The sequence below is a fragment of the Hylobates moloch genome, unplaced genomic scaffold (genome assembly GCF_009828535.3).
Source record: "Hylobates moloch isolate HMO894 unplaced genomic scaffold, HMol_V3 SCAFFOLD_24, whole genome shotgun sequence".
Taxonomy (NCBI): Eukaryota; Metazoa; Chordata; class Mammalia; order Primates; family Hylobatidae; genus Hylobates; species Hylobates moloch.
Window position 1 is genome coordinate 19,451,558 of NW_026652299.1, and position 15,022 is coordinate 19,466,579.

The 15,022-nt window shown below is 41.9% G+C and overlaps 1 protein-coding gene and 1 pseudogene across 8 annotated transcripts in view; both read right to left on the reverse strand.

Moving 5' to 3' along the window:
• The window catches only part of SLC35F5 (solute carrier family 35 member F5), a 125,099-nt gene that overhangs the window by 54,592 nt on the left and 55,485 nt on the right, over positions 1-15,022 (reverse strand). For 6 of the 8 annotated variants that reach the window (XR_009211915.1, XR_009211914.1, XR_009211912.1 and 3 more), the window contains exon 16: positions 8,757-8,866. The gene's annotated coding sequence lies outside the window, so the exon portion shown is untranslated. Of the gene's footprint in view, positions 1-1,318; positions 1,348-6,009; positions 6,129-8,756; positions 8,867-15,022 lie in introns of those variants that run through there. The other 2 variants (XR_009211920.1, XR_009211916.1) reach the window with 2 other exon arrangements.
• LOC116463004 (large ribosomal subunit protein uL5-like) lies at positions 9,826-10,440 on the reverse strand (annotated as a pseudogene).

Genomic DNA, 15,022 nt, shown 5'->3' on the forward strand with positions numbered 1-15,022 from the left:
GTGAGAAAACCGGCTAAGAAAACACGGAGCTTCAACTGGAACAAAATGTTATACGTGCAACACCCATGACAATGTGGCTGTTTTATCCCCATTGCTCCTTTCTTTTCTGCAGAAGGTTCTTTTTAAATTTTAATGTATATTTGTCCAATTGTTTGGTAATGCATTTCTATGTTTTCAGAAATAGTGAATCAAATCTGGACTGGAACAACACTCCTTCACTGACCTCCTGCACCCAGTGCCTGCCTCGCTGTGGGAATGCCCCATCCTTGGTATCTTAAAATTTGCAGAGCTTCTTTATTTGTACATAAGACACGTGCATATACAGAGTGAAAATTCTGCATGACCTCACTTACACGTGGACTCTAAAAACACACACTCACAGAAGTGGAGAGTAGAATGATGGTTACCAGAGGCTGGAGGGAGGGGCGGGCAGGGAACGGGGAGAGATTGGTCAATGGGTACAAAGTTATCATCAGTTAGAAGGATTAAGTTCTGGTGCTCTATTGCACCGCGTGGTGACTATAGTTAATACTAATGTATTGTGTATTTCAAAAGACCTGAAGGAGAGGATTTTAAATGTTCTCACCACAAACAAATGGTAACTACTGGAGGTGATGGATATGCTAATTAGCCTGGTTGTATCATTCCCCAGTGTATATGTGTATCAAAACATCACATCGTATCCCATAAATACATGCAATTATTTTTTAATTAAAATTTTTTTAAAAACTTAGGCCAGGCATGGTGGCTCATGCCTGTAACCCCGGCACTTTGGGAGGCTGAGGAGGGTGGATCATTTGAGGCCAGGAGTTTGAAACCAGCCTGACCAACATAGGGAAACCCCCTCTGTACTAAAAATACAAAAATCAGCCGGATGTGGTGGCATGCGCCTGCAATCCTAGCTACTCAGGAGGCTGAAGCAGGAGAATCACTTGAACCCAGGAGGCAGAGGTTTCAGTGAGCCAAGACCGCACCACTGCACTCCAGCTTGAGTGACAGAGCGCAGGCTCTGTCTCAAAAAAAAAAAAAAAAAAAAATCTAAAATCTTCAAAAATAAATGTGCATCTTATTGTCCCAAATGTTTCAGACACCAAAAACGTATTCTGTTATAAACCTTGTTTTTCTTTTCATTGAACCATATTTTTTGGAGAGCTTTCCAAAGCAGCACATATAGAAATTCATTTTTTGTAGCCCTATAGTATTTTATCTTTGCATAATTTATTTCAAAGCCTCTATTGAGGGACATGTGGACTGTTTACAATGCTTTACTATTATTAAAAAAAAAAGAATGCTGCAGTGAATTACCTTACACATACATCTTTTGCGTTGTATCTACAGAATAAATTCCTAGAAATAGAATTGGGAGGGATATACATTTGCAATAAATATCACCAAATTGTCCTCTGTAGGCTTTGGCTTATCACTTTATAACATAAAAATTTTTATAAGATATGGCCTTACCTCACACCATATAAAAATTAACTCAAAATGAAACAAAGGCCTAAATGTAAGAGAATACACAGGGATAAATCCTGATGATCTTAGATTTGGCAATGGGCTCTTTGTTCTGAGAATGCCGACTCCCTCACAGTGTGTGTCAGAAGCTCAAGCAACAAGAGAAAAACATAGATGAAATGAATTTCAACAAAATTTTAAACTTTTGTGCATTGAAGAACTCTATCAAAAAAGTGAAATGACAACCCACAGAATGAGAGAATATGTTTGCCAACTACACATATCTGTTCAGGGTCTGTCTACTATTGTCCTGTGATTTCCTATATATATATATATTTTTGAGATGGAGTCTCGCTCTGTTGCCCAGGTTGGAGTGCAGTGGCGTGATCTCAACTCACTGAAACCTCTGCCTCCCATGTTCAAGCAATTCTCCTGCCTCAGCCTCCCAATTAGCTGGGATTACAGGCACACGCCACCACACCTGGCTAATTTCTGTATGTTTAGTAAAGATGGGGTTTCAACATTTTGACCAGGCTGGTCTCAAACTCCTGACCTCAAGTGATCAGACCTCAAGTGATCTGCCCGCCTTGGCCTCCCAAAGTGCTGGGATTACAGGCATGAGCCACCGCGCTTGGCCTTAAATTCTTTATGTCTATTTGGCATCTAGTAACTGCAAGGCCGGCAGACAAGTGTTTACCTCTCTCCTTCAAGAAAGGGCATTCCCCTCCAAGGATGGGGCATTCCCACAGTGAGGCAAGGCTAGGTGTGGGAGGCAAGTGAGGAAGACTCATTCCCATCCACATTTGATTCACTGTTTCCAAAAACACGGAAATGCATTATCAAACAATTGTCCAAATATACATCAACTTGCCTGGAATTCTCCTTTCATGTGCAGACAGGCTGATCCGAGTCTGCGCCTCCACCTGCCTTCTATATAACTCTCACACACCAAACCAATACTTCCCTTATCCTAAATCATCCCAAGGCCAGGTTCCAGGCAACTAGAGACCACCCCTATAGCCCAGGCTCACCCATGGTATTCAAAGTAGCCAGTCCTAAACCGATGGCCCAGCCCTGCCTCGCCTTTCCTGCAGAAACTCCAGTAAGGGCTCTGGCCCATGCCTTCTCACTCATCTTTTGCCTCTTGACCATCCTAATGCTTTCGCTGTGGCCCTGTGTGTTGTGGCATGTCCCCTCCACCCAGGAACTATAATAAAACTCTTCTTTCAGTAGCATTGGCCTCTCCACGTCATCATTCAGTCACCTCCATAAACTAAAATCCTGCCGTTACAATTGAGACAAGTATCCAGAATATATAAAGAATAGTCACAACTCAACAATAAAAACACAACCCAAATCAAACATGAGCAAAGATCTCGAACAGACAGTTCTCCAAGGAGGATATACAAATGCTTCCTGCCAGCAAGCCCAGGAAAAAGATGCCCAACATCATGAATCATCAGGGAAATGCAAACCAAAACCACCATGATGCGAACAATGCGAATGTCATGAAGGCTGCAGAGCTGTACAATTAAAAATGCCTCAAATAGGCCAGGTGCAGTGGTTCACACCTGTAATCCCAGCTCTTTCGGAGGCCAAAGTGAAAGGATCCCTTGAGCCCAGGAGTTCAAGACCAGCCGGGGCAACATAGGGAGAACCCAGCTCTACAAAAAATAAAAAAATAGCTGGGTGTAGTGGTGCATGCCAGTAGTCCCACCTATTCAGAAGGCTGAAGTGGGAGGATTGCTTGAGCCTGGGAGGTTGAGGCTGCAGTGAGCTGTGACTGCACCACTGCACTCCAGCCTGGGCAAGAGTGAGACTTTGTCTCACAACAGCAACAACAACAGGCTAAAATTATAACTTTTATGTGCTGCATATTTTACCACAGTAAGAAAGAAATAATTAAAGCATTGTAGTAGTCAAGGTTCTCCAGAGAAACAGAACAAGTAGAATTTGTTTGTTTGCTTGTTTACAAGATATTGATTGGCTCATCTAGAACCAGAAATACCATTTGACCCAGCCATCCCATTACTGCGTATATACCCAAAGGATTATAAATCATTCTACTATAAAGACACATGCACACGTGTGTTTACTGCAGCACTATTTACAATAGTAAAGTCTTGGAACCAACCCAAATGCCCATCAATGACAGACCGGATAAAGAAAATGTGAGACATATACATCATGGAATACTATGCAGCCATGAAAAAGAATGAGTTCATATCCTTTGCAGGGTCATGCATAAAGCTGGAAACCATCATTTTCAGCAAACTAACACAGGAACAAAAAACTAAACACCACATGTCTCACTCATGAGTGGGAGTTGAACAATAAGAATACATGGACACAGGGAGGGGAACATCACACACCGGGGCCTATTGAGGGGTGGGGAGAAAGGGGAGAGAGAGCATTAGGACAAATACCTAATGCATGTGGGGCTTAAAACCTAGATGACAGGTTGATAGGTGCAGCAAACCACCATGGCACATGCATACCTATGTAACAAACCTGCACTTTCTGCACATATATCCCAGAACTTAAAGTAAAATTAAATTAAATTAAAAAGATACTGATTGGATCACATGATTCTGGAGGCTAAGTCCCGCTGCGAACCACCTGTGAACTGGACCCCTAGGAAAGCCTGTGGTATCCAAAAGTCCAAGAGGTGCAGAATCAATGGTGTAGATTCTAGTCCAGGTCTTAAGGCCTGAGAACCAGGAGTGGTGAGGGCTGGAGAAGATTGATGTCCCACCTCAGTAGTCAAGCAGAGTTAATTCAACCTTCCTCTGCCTTCTTGTTTTATTCAGGCCCTTGGTAGATTGATAATGCCCACCCATGTTGACCATCTTCTTTACTCAGTCCAACCATTCAAATGCTAATCTTTTCTGGGAACACCCTCACAAACACACCAGAAATAAGGTTTAGCCAACCAGCAGGGTATCCCGTCACCCAGTCAAGGTGACACGTAAGAGTAACTATATCAAGCATAGACCATAAAAACAAAACCAAAAAATCACAGTGATATACCACTTTGACTTACGAGTAAGGCTGTAGGAAAACAAGAAAGCCCCGAAAAAACAGAGGATAACAAATGTTCTTGAGAATGTGGAAAAACTGAAACACTCATATGTTGCTGGTGGAAAGGAAAAATGGTACAGCCACTGTAGAACAGCTGGGCAGTTCCTCAAAACATTAAATACTGAGTTCCCATTCGATCCAGCAATTCTACTCTCGGGTATATATCCAGGAGAAATAAAAACGCGTCCACACAAAAACCTGAACATGAACATTCGCAGCAGCACATTCGTAATAGCCAAAAGGTGGAAACAACCCGAACACCCAACAACTAGTGAACAGATCAGCAAAATGTAGTTTGTCCACACAATGGAATATTATTTGGTCATAAAAATAGGCCAAGCACAGTGGCTCATGCCTGTAATCCCAGAACTTTGGGAGGCTGAGGCAGGTGGATCACCTGAGGTCAGCAGTTCGAGACCAGCCTGGCCAAATGGTGAAACCCCGTCTCTACCAAAAATACAAAAATTAGTTGGGCATGGTGGCACATGCCTGTAATCTCAGCTACTCAGGAGGCTGAGGCAGAAGAATCGTTTGAACCTGGGAGGCGGAGGTTGCAGTGAGCCGAGATCAAGCCACTGCACTCCAGCCTGGGCGACAGAGCAACCCTTACTATCTCAAAAAAAAAAAAAAAAAAAAAAAAAGTTAGATTCCAACCCTTTGGGCTCAGCAGTTACACTCCCAGAAGTCATGCCTCAAATGTACTTTTCTGTCTTCTAGGTCTTTTCTCCTCTCTGTCCTAATCTCCTCTCCATGCCTCAAGTGACGCCAATAAATGGGTAATAATTCCCTTAAACTCCGTGGAATTAATTTCTTTTTGACTATAGGAATTGGCAGTTCAAAAAAAAAGAAAACCCTAGATTCCTTAATAATTAAATACAAACCTTAAAGTTCCTTCTAAAAAGGTTCACGGCTATAAAAGTAATAAATGAATCGCCCAAAATACTGCACTGTGGGTCGGGTTAATAATCCTATTGGACAGGAGCTGGCATTACTCAAGTTTGGGCGGCCGAGCCCAGACATCAGCATATGTGCTACTGTAGTGCCCTCTTCTGGCCGAATGCAAAATCAAATTTATGTGGTCGCTTTTAGTCAACAGTTTTCCATAGCCGCTTACAAGCATTGAGTTTCCTGCGACTTCCTGTTTATTGACTCTGCTCTCAAGTTCTCAGCTTTTTCTTGTATCAGCTAGGCTTGCCTCCTCCTTCTCAGGGAAGATCAAGATCCCCTGATATTCCTAATCTCAGCTCCCAAGATTTGCCCCTTCCACTACCCTGTTTCCTGGCTGTTTGCACCATAGCCTCCCACGTTGAGTAATTCTAGTTCCATCTGTTCTCTCTTTATCTATCTGCCTCCGTACTGGCCATTTACCATGTGCCCACATTGCATCTGGGCCTCTGCACTCATGACTTACCTGCCGTTCCCTCACTCACTGCCCCATCTTACCTGCATTTGCCTGAGCACTCTCCATTTATTCCTTGATCCAGGGTTTTATAAAATGAGGTCTGTGGACAATCTACATCCTCTCCACCTGGCTGCTTGCTACCGGGCAGATTCCTAAGCTCCCTGAATCAGACCTTCTGGACTCCTGGAACCTGCATTTATAATAAATACCCTAAATAATTTTTATGTACATGCACACACATACACACAAACACACACACGATATAAAAACCACCCCAGGCTGGGCGCAGTGGCTCAAGCCTGTAATCTCAGCACTTTGGGTGGCCGAGGCGGGTGGATCACGAGGTCAGGGGATCGAGATCACCCTGGCTAACACGGTGAAACCCCGTCTCTACTAAAATACAAAAAATTAACTGGGCATGGTGGTGGGCTCCTGTAGTCCCAGCTACTCGGGAGGCTGAGGCAGGAGAATGGCGTGAACCTGGGAGGTGGAGCTTGCGGTGAGCTGAGATCGCGCCACTGCACTCCAGCCTGGGCGACAGAGCGAGACTCCATCTCAAAAAACCAAAAAAACAAAACAAAAAAACACAAAAAAACACCCTGATGTTTTTGTTTGTTTGTTTTACTAAGCCATATTATCTTGTCCAGAAACTTGCCATGGCTCCAAACCATCTAATGATTTAAATGCAAAAGACTCAGACTGGCTTTCAAGGCTTTTGGTAAATTGTTTTATATATTTTTTGTCCTTTCCTGTAAGAGGATATTTCCCCTTTCCCAAGGATGGCAGGCATGGCCAAGTGACTTGCTTTGGCCAATGAAACGTGAACAGCCGTAACATATGCCACTGTCAAGCGGACACTATGAAAACCATGGAACAGTTCTGCCATATTTTCTTTCCCTTGGCCAGAATTGATGATAACCCAGATTGAAGCTGCCTCTTCAGCCTGACCCCAGAACAAAGCCATGGAGCAGAGCTACAAATACCCACAAGGGAAATGTAATGTAAGAGAGAAATAAGCTTGTAGTATTGCTGTGATTTGGAGAGTCCTTTGTTACTGCAGTTTAACTGCCTAAGCCGACTGATACACAGTATTTCACAATTTGCTTTTCTATTTCCCATTATTCCCTAACACTTATTCCAACTCCTGCCAGACTGAACTACTTGCTTTTCCCCAAAGACTAACAAATTTCTCCAACTCTCTGCAGTTATTTGCTTCCTGTCTCCTGCCTGCCAACAACATCTCTCAAAGTTTAATTTCAACCTTCAAGTTCATCTCAAATTCTACTTTCTCTGTGCAGGGGTGTCCGATCTTTTGGCTTCCTGGGCCACACATAAGATACACTAACACTAATGATGGCTGGTGAGCTAAAAAAAAAAAAAAAAAATCTCATAATGTCTAAAGAGAGTTTATGAATTTGTGTTGGCCCACATGCAGCCTGCGGTCCGCAAGCTAGACAAGCTTGGTAAAAAGCCTTTCCCCATTCCTTTGATGGCAACTACTGTAACCTATGTTTATTGTTTTTACATATTTTCTTATCACCTCTGCCAGGAAAAATAGCATAAACTCCTTGACATTAAAGACTATCTTATTGACCAAGCGCAGTGTCTCACACCTGTAATCCCAGCACTTTGGGAGGCCGAGAAGGGCGGGATCACTTGAACTCAGGAGTTCGAGACCAGCCTGGCCAACATGGTGAAACTATATCTACTAAAAATACAAAAATTAGCCAAGCATGGTAATGTGCTTCTGTAATCTAAGCTACTTGGGAGGCTGAAGCAGGAGAATCACTTGAAACCCAGGAAGCAGAGGTTGCAGTGAGCCGAGATCACACCACTGCACTCCAGCCTGGGAGACAGAGCAAGACTCTGTCTCAAAAAAAAAAAAAAAAAAAAAAGACTATCTTATTCATCACTGTATTCCTTGAAGCTTTGCAAATAGTAGGTATCCACTCAAATATTTATCAAATTAGCACATTCAATTAGAGAACTGCTGTTTAATATATTTATGATTTTTTTACAGGAAGATTTTAAAGAACATTTAACATACTCATTGGGGAAGCAAAATTAAGATGCAAGAAGAATTAAAAATCATAGCAAATAGCAAAGATTCCTACTGAATAAAATATGGGCCAGGCACAGTGGCTCACATCTGTAATCCTAGCACTTTGGGAAGCCAAGGCAGGCAGATTGCTTGAGGCCAGGCATTCGAGACCAGCCTGGGCAACATAGCAAGACCTCAACTCTACTAAAAATCAAAAAACTTAGCCAGGCTTGTTGGTGTGCACCTGTAGTCCCAGCAACCCAAGAGGCTGGGGTGGGAGAATCACTTGAGCCCTGGTGGTGGAGGTTGCAATGAGCCAAGATCATGCCTCTGCACTCCAGCCTGGGTGACAGAGCAAGACCCCATCTCAAAAAAATAAATAAATAAAAATAAAGTATAACTCAAAGTTTAATGAATCTCTCTCTCTCTCTCTCTCTCTCTCCTCTGTAAAAATAAGCATGTCTTGACCTTCATCTCTTTCTCTCCCTGGATATACTCAACAGATCTTAAAGTAAAACTTCACCAAAGGGAAACAATGTGTCACACGACTCATGAGTTACGACCCCTATTGTTACAGTCCATATGTTAAAAGCAATGATTTTTCTAATTATGGAACAAATTAGCTTATGTATATTCTTAGGCATAGGAAAAATGTATTTCCCTGCTTATGATTAAAAGCCAACAAAATATAATTCCAATTTTAAAACAAATCCCCTTACCAAACCCCAACAGCAAAGTGCTGCCCCTACAAACCTCACAGCAATAGAGAGTACTTACTCTCGGTGACTAGCAGCTGCCTCTTTTCTCACTCCTCTCCAGCTTCAATTAACCTAATGCCCTCTGAGACATTTTGGCAGTAATTGCAAAGCTTCTTCCGGTTTGGGAATCTAATTTAAAAAGGATAGGAGACATTATTTTTGAACTGCTTATCAATCTTCTGCTGAGTGATGTTTTACTACAAGCTGAAGTAAAAGTACTACGTACATATTAGGGACACAAAGTTGCTTGCCCGAGCACTTCAATTCTGCCATCTGTGCCTAGGAAAACATTTTATCTGTTCACCCTCTTCATTAGCTCAGAAAGGGAAACATTTCTTCTACCAAAAATGCAAAATGACACAAAAACACATAAAGATTCCCGATCTTTTGTGAGTCCTTTTTTTTTTTTTTTTGGAGACGAGTCTCGCTCTGTCACCCAGGCTGGAGTGCAGTGGCACGATCTCGGCTCACTGCAAGCTCTGCCTCCTGGGTTCATGCCATTCTTCTGCCTCAGCCTCCCAAGTAGCTGGGACTACAGGCGCCCGCCACCACGCCCAACTAATTTTTTGCATTTTTAATGGAGACAAGGTTTCATCATGTTAGCCAGGATGGTCTTGATCTCCTGACCTCGTGATCCACCCCCCTTGGCCTCCCAAAGTGCTGGGATTACAGGCGTGAGCCACTGCGCCCGGCCTTGTGAGTCCTTTTGCCAGCATTTTCTAAACTGTATTCCATGGAATGGAACTGTCTCTGCGTATGAGAATAGATGGTTAGCATAAAAGTAAGGACTTACGGGGTGGGGGAGTATGAGGAATCAGTGATCAAATGAGCATGAAGAAAACTGAAAATCAGGCCACATCCTCTCTTAAACCCTCTTATCCTCTTTAAAATCCCCTTTATTTATATACATATTGAATCTTTCACACAATGCTGCAGTAGAGTCCTGTTTCACTGATACGGTGAAATCTGTGAACATGTTTCCCAAGTTTTCCATCCTAGAATTAGCTTTTGTTTTGATGTTTTGTTTTGGAATACCCATTATCTTCTGGGCTACTAGTACTGGTTTTTTTTGTTTTGTTTTGTTTTGTTTTTTTTTCACTGAAAACTTTTTATTGGTCTTTTGGATAGAAACGGGAATTTATTTGCCAGGAAGGATGATCCCATCATACTTCTGCTGGAACCAGCGCATGGCCTCCTCTTTGCTGATTCTGTGTTTGGCCCCAATGCAGCCTGTCCTGCGCTTCTTGTCTGCGATGCTGAAACCTGGCCTACCCAGCACCACATAGAAGTCCAGGCCGTAGATACCAATGCTTGGGTCATATTTGATACCCAGATCGATGTGTTCCTGGATCCCAAAACCAAAGTTTCCAGTATCTGAGAAGTTGTTTTTTCTTAACTCATATTCCCGCACCTTTAGACCCTTCTCCAAGATTTCCTCTGCCTTGGCCCCTCAAACTGTGCAGTGGACAGCAATCTTTTCATTTCTCCGGATGCCAAAGGATCTGACAGTGTATCTAGCTTTGGAAAACACAGGGGTCTGCCCTGTGAGCTGCTCCAACACCTTGGCTGCTCGGGTCAGTCTGTCTCCACTCTCCCCAACACAGATGTTGAGACAGAGCTTGCGGATGCGAAGTTCCCGCATGGGGTTCTCCTTTTCACCTTGATCCTGTGCCATGATGGAGAGCAGGAAGAGCTAGTACTGGTTTTAACTGAGAAACAGTTTCATGTAGGTATGCTTGTATCATCCATCTAAAATGAATGTTAAAACAAAAATTACCCGACTTAAAAATTCAGGTTATGGGACACACACGTACACTGAAGAGTGAGTGGTTGATTCGCAAACACTATTCAGGAACACAGGGTTAATAGGTCTCCCAGATTAAATGTACCTGACAGAAAAAAAAGGTCTCATTAATATTCTCTCATGTTGATTATTGAAGGGCTTCAGTGCACTCTTAAACTTCCGGATTTTTTCAGCTCGAGTATAGTGCAGCCCAGACTGATGCTGTTGGTCAAGGCGAGTGTTTTCCTTTCTATCACATGTACAGAACTTTATTAATTGATGGTTTGTAAAGCCCTGGTCACATTCTCCACAGCGGATATCCTTGTAAGGCTCTTTGCCAGTGTTCATGTAATGTATCATTCCCTCCTTAGGCCTAACTATTTGCATTTTTTTGGAGTATGCACCAGTTTCCAGAGCATTTTAGCAGCAAGTAATAATTGCTCCCTCATTCAAGCAAATCTAAAATGCACTTATCGGAGTCACGGAATTTTTCTTTTTTTAGGACTCATCTTAATTCTGGAATGATTTAGAGATGATGTAGTAGTCACTTGTTTTAACAAAAGCATAATAACCTGCTATTTTCTTTGTGTGAAGCTACAGCAACTTACCTGTGAAGGCTTTTCCATAATCTTTATGAAAACAGCACCTATTTTAGATCCCCTTAACTTTGGGGGTGTATATTTTAGATCCCCTTAGCTTTGGGGATGACTTGGGTTTATGTGGCGAGATTTGATTCTACATGTTTCTCCTCAATACCAATTTAAAGCTAAATACTTGCTTGTTCGCTTCTGTTTCCTGGTAATAACTGGTTTATGGCCCTGAGAAGAAAAATTGGGGCCAATAAAACAAGCTGGATTAGCCTGGTTCTTCACTGACTCCACAATCACCCTACCATTTGTGCAAAGTCCACTCTAGGAGGAAAATGCTTTGAAGGTAGGACTCTAACATCCTAATCCAAAGACTCAAGATTAATTGTTGGCCAATATTGCTTCCTTTGTGGATCCATATCAGTCTAGTATAAAGTATTTTGTCAGCAGCCTAGATGTTAAGAAACATGGGGCATATAAGGGTGGTCAGGTAATTTCATGTCTAAATTGCGACACTTTAGAAACTGAAATGGGCACTATTCATGATTGTCCCAGGACAGCAGGTAGAAACTGGGACTGTCCTTGGCAAAGCCGTACACCTGGTCACCCTAGAGACCCTTGAAAAATGATGCTGTGGGCCGGGTGCGGTGGCTCACGCCCATAATCCCAGCACTTTGGGAAGCCAAGGAGGGCGGATCACGAGTTCAAGAGATCAAGACATCCTGGCCAACATGGTGAAACCCTGTCTCTACTAAAAATACAAAAATTAGCTGGGTGTGGTGGCGTGCACCTGTAGTCCCAGCTACTCTGGAGGCTGAGGTAGGAGAATTGCTTGAGCTCAGGAGGCGGAGGTTGCAGTGACCCGAGATCTCACCACTGCACTCCAGCCTGGGCAACTGAGCAAGGCTCCATCTAAAAAAAAAAAAAAAAAAATGCTGTGATTAGTGAACTGATTTTAAATGTTTATCTCTAAAGGTTAGGATTGACAAATGACTAAGTGACTTTTCAAAATAATTAGTAGATGAAGAAAGAAGTTATAAGTAGTCAAGTAGTCAGATCAAGGCTTTAAGAACACTATCTCCTTAAGATTCTATTTTCAGTCTTTCAAGAAAAAAATTTAAGAAATTATTTTTACTCTTTCCCAAAGCTTTTATGAATACACTATCCTGAATGCTTTCATTCTTATCTTTTGTCACTGAAAAATATTTTTCATGCCTCTTTAAAAGCATCTTCGCAGGCTGTGATTCTATTGTTGAAAGTAAGTGTTGTCCATACAATATGGTCCCCAGTGCAAGCCAGCTACTTAGCGCCTGTGCCAATTCTGAGCCTGCTTGACCTGAGATCTGCTGCTCTGCTCTAAGTCAGGGGAGTCGATACCAGAGGGATACGTCTCCCAAGCTCCTGTGCCAGCTGGCTTCCAGTCAGGTCCTGCTACTGAGAATCAATGGCAAAAAGCAAAGCAAAGCGAGAGTATTTCTTTCCCTCCTTCTTTGCCTCCAGCTGCAGCACCCTGAAGGCCCCCGTGCTCTGCTGCGGGGGTTGTGCTTCCTCTGGGTGACCCTGGCCTTGAGCTTTATGACGGCTTCCTCCCTCCACCCCACCATCCTAGGGATAGCATTGGCTTTCTGCTGTTGCTAATTTCTATTCCAGTTTTGGAGGAAAAGTTCAATGGAAGGGACTTATCATGAGATGGAATGTAGGTCTCTTATTCAGGACCCTCCCAAGGACAATTTGATTATTCAAAAATTTCACCTTTTGGCTTTAGACCTTAACATGCATAAGATGCAACTCAGTGTGTTTAATGTTTGGTCTCCAAAGCTGAGTAATGTGCTCCACAAGAAGACCTACTTTATCAAATACCCGAGACACATCTTAGAGACTAAGGTGTGAAAGAATGAATGAGTGAAAATGTTTTAATAAAAGGAAACTAGAAATCAAATATTTGTATAAGGATAGATTTGAAGTTTTTCTGTACTTTTAATAAGCTAGAAAATGCATACTATAAATAGAATATACAAATGATTTTACACAAATAAAGCACTGAAAAATCACAAATTTTATATTTGGTTATCCAGTCTATAAAATAATGTTCCCAAATTATATAGTTTAAAACAATGTTTCAAGTTGCAGACAAAACCAGGATAGTTTTGGCCCTAAATCACAGCTACTAACATAAGTAGGAATTATAATTAATTTTATAATTGTGTTTAAATTTTAAATACTCTAGAATCTGAAAATATTAAATATTAAATAGATGGAGGGATCAAATTATCAAGTTTTTTTTAACAAAATTGAGGTAAAAATCTGCATTAAATTACACCAAGAAAAACATTTCTAAAACATTGTTTCCATAACTCATTATAAATATTTCATCTTCCTAAAGTACTCTTTGATTACCTCTGGCCTTCTGGGTCTGGTAATTAAGTTGACTTAATATTTGCACATAGCTACTGATTACTCAATACAGACCTATCAGATAAAATTAAAATGCTGCAACTTGATCAGAATGATGCAATCTTGTCTTATATAAATATACAAATCACAGTATGCTGACACTAGATAACTTCAGCTTTAATTTATTTGCCAAAGGGGATTTAGATATACTACCAAAATTGTATATAAAACAACCCTTTACGAGGATTTACTAGGACGACTACAAAGAAAGGCAAATATACCGGGTCCCACACAAGAACTGTTGCCTAACCTCATATACTAATTTGAATATGAAGACTCACTTTTTATTTTTTATTTTTTATTTTTTTTGAAACGGGGTCTCACTCTGTCACCCAGGCTGGAGTGCAGTGGTGCAATCTCAGCTCAGTGAAACCTCTGCCTCCTGGGTTCAAGCAATTCTCTTGCCTCAGCCTCCCAAGTAGCTGGGACTACAGGCGTGCACCACCATGCCTGGCTAATTTTTTGTATTTTTAGTAAAGAAGGGGTTTCTCCATGTTGGCCAGACTGGTTTTGAACTCCTGATCTCAGGTGATCCACCCGCCTCGGACTCCCAAAGTGCTGGGATTACAGGTGTGAGCCACCACACCTGGCCTGAATATACAGACTCATTTTAAATTATACTAGTTGAACCTTTATACTACAATGTATCCTGACACTTATTTTTTTTAAACCATTATCAGATATTTCATGTTCTACTAGTAAAGGGAATTAGCATTTTCAATGTCCTGTCTGCATTCCTCCTAGCCTCTCTCTGCTCAGGTTTTGGAAAATAGATCTTTCAAATGCAATTGCAGTACCCAAGGAAATTCCTCTCACCCATGCCACCAGTGCTTATCCTGTGGGCACCCCACAGTCAGCAGTTTAAGATCATTCTGGATGAATGCAAATGCTGGATTCAATTTTTCCAAATCCCAATCAACTAGCTACACTTTTTATTGTATGCAATCTTTCCGACATTGCAATAAAGCAGTCTAGACGGCTGGGGAAAGGTAAAAGAACCCTGGTTGTGATTATTTTTTTCTAACAAAATGGAATTAAAAGATGAGAAAACCTAGTGGTATTTTAGTCTGGTACTTTTAGCATCCCCAACTTTTAAGATTATAAATTCACAATAGTGAACACCCTAGTGACAACTTTTAAATAAAATACTGGATAGCTGGGCGCAGTGGCTCACACCTGTAATCCCAGCACTTTGGGAGGCCGAGGCGGGTAGATCACTTGAGGTCAAGAGTTCAAGACCAACCTGGCCAACATGGTAAAACCTCGTCTCTACTATAAATACAAACAATTAGCTGGGAGTGGTGGTACATGCCTGTAATTCCAGCTATTTGGGAGTCTGAGGCAGGAGAATCACTTGAACCCAGGAGGCAGAGGTTAGAGTGAGCCGAGATCGTGCCACTGCACTTCAGCCTGGGCAATGGAGCAAGACTCCGTCTCAAAAAAATAAAAATAAAAAATAAA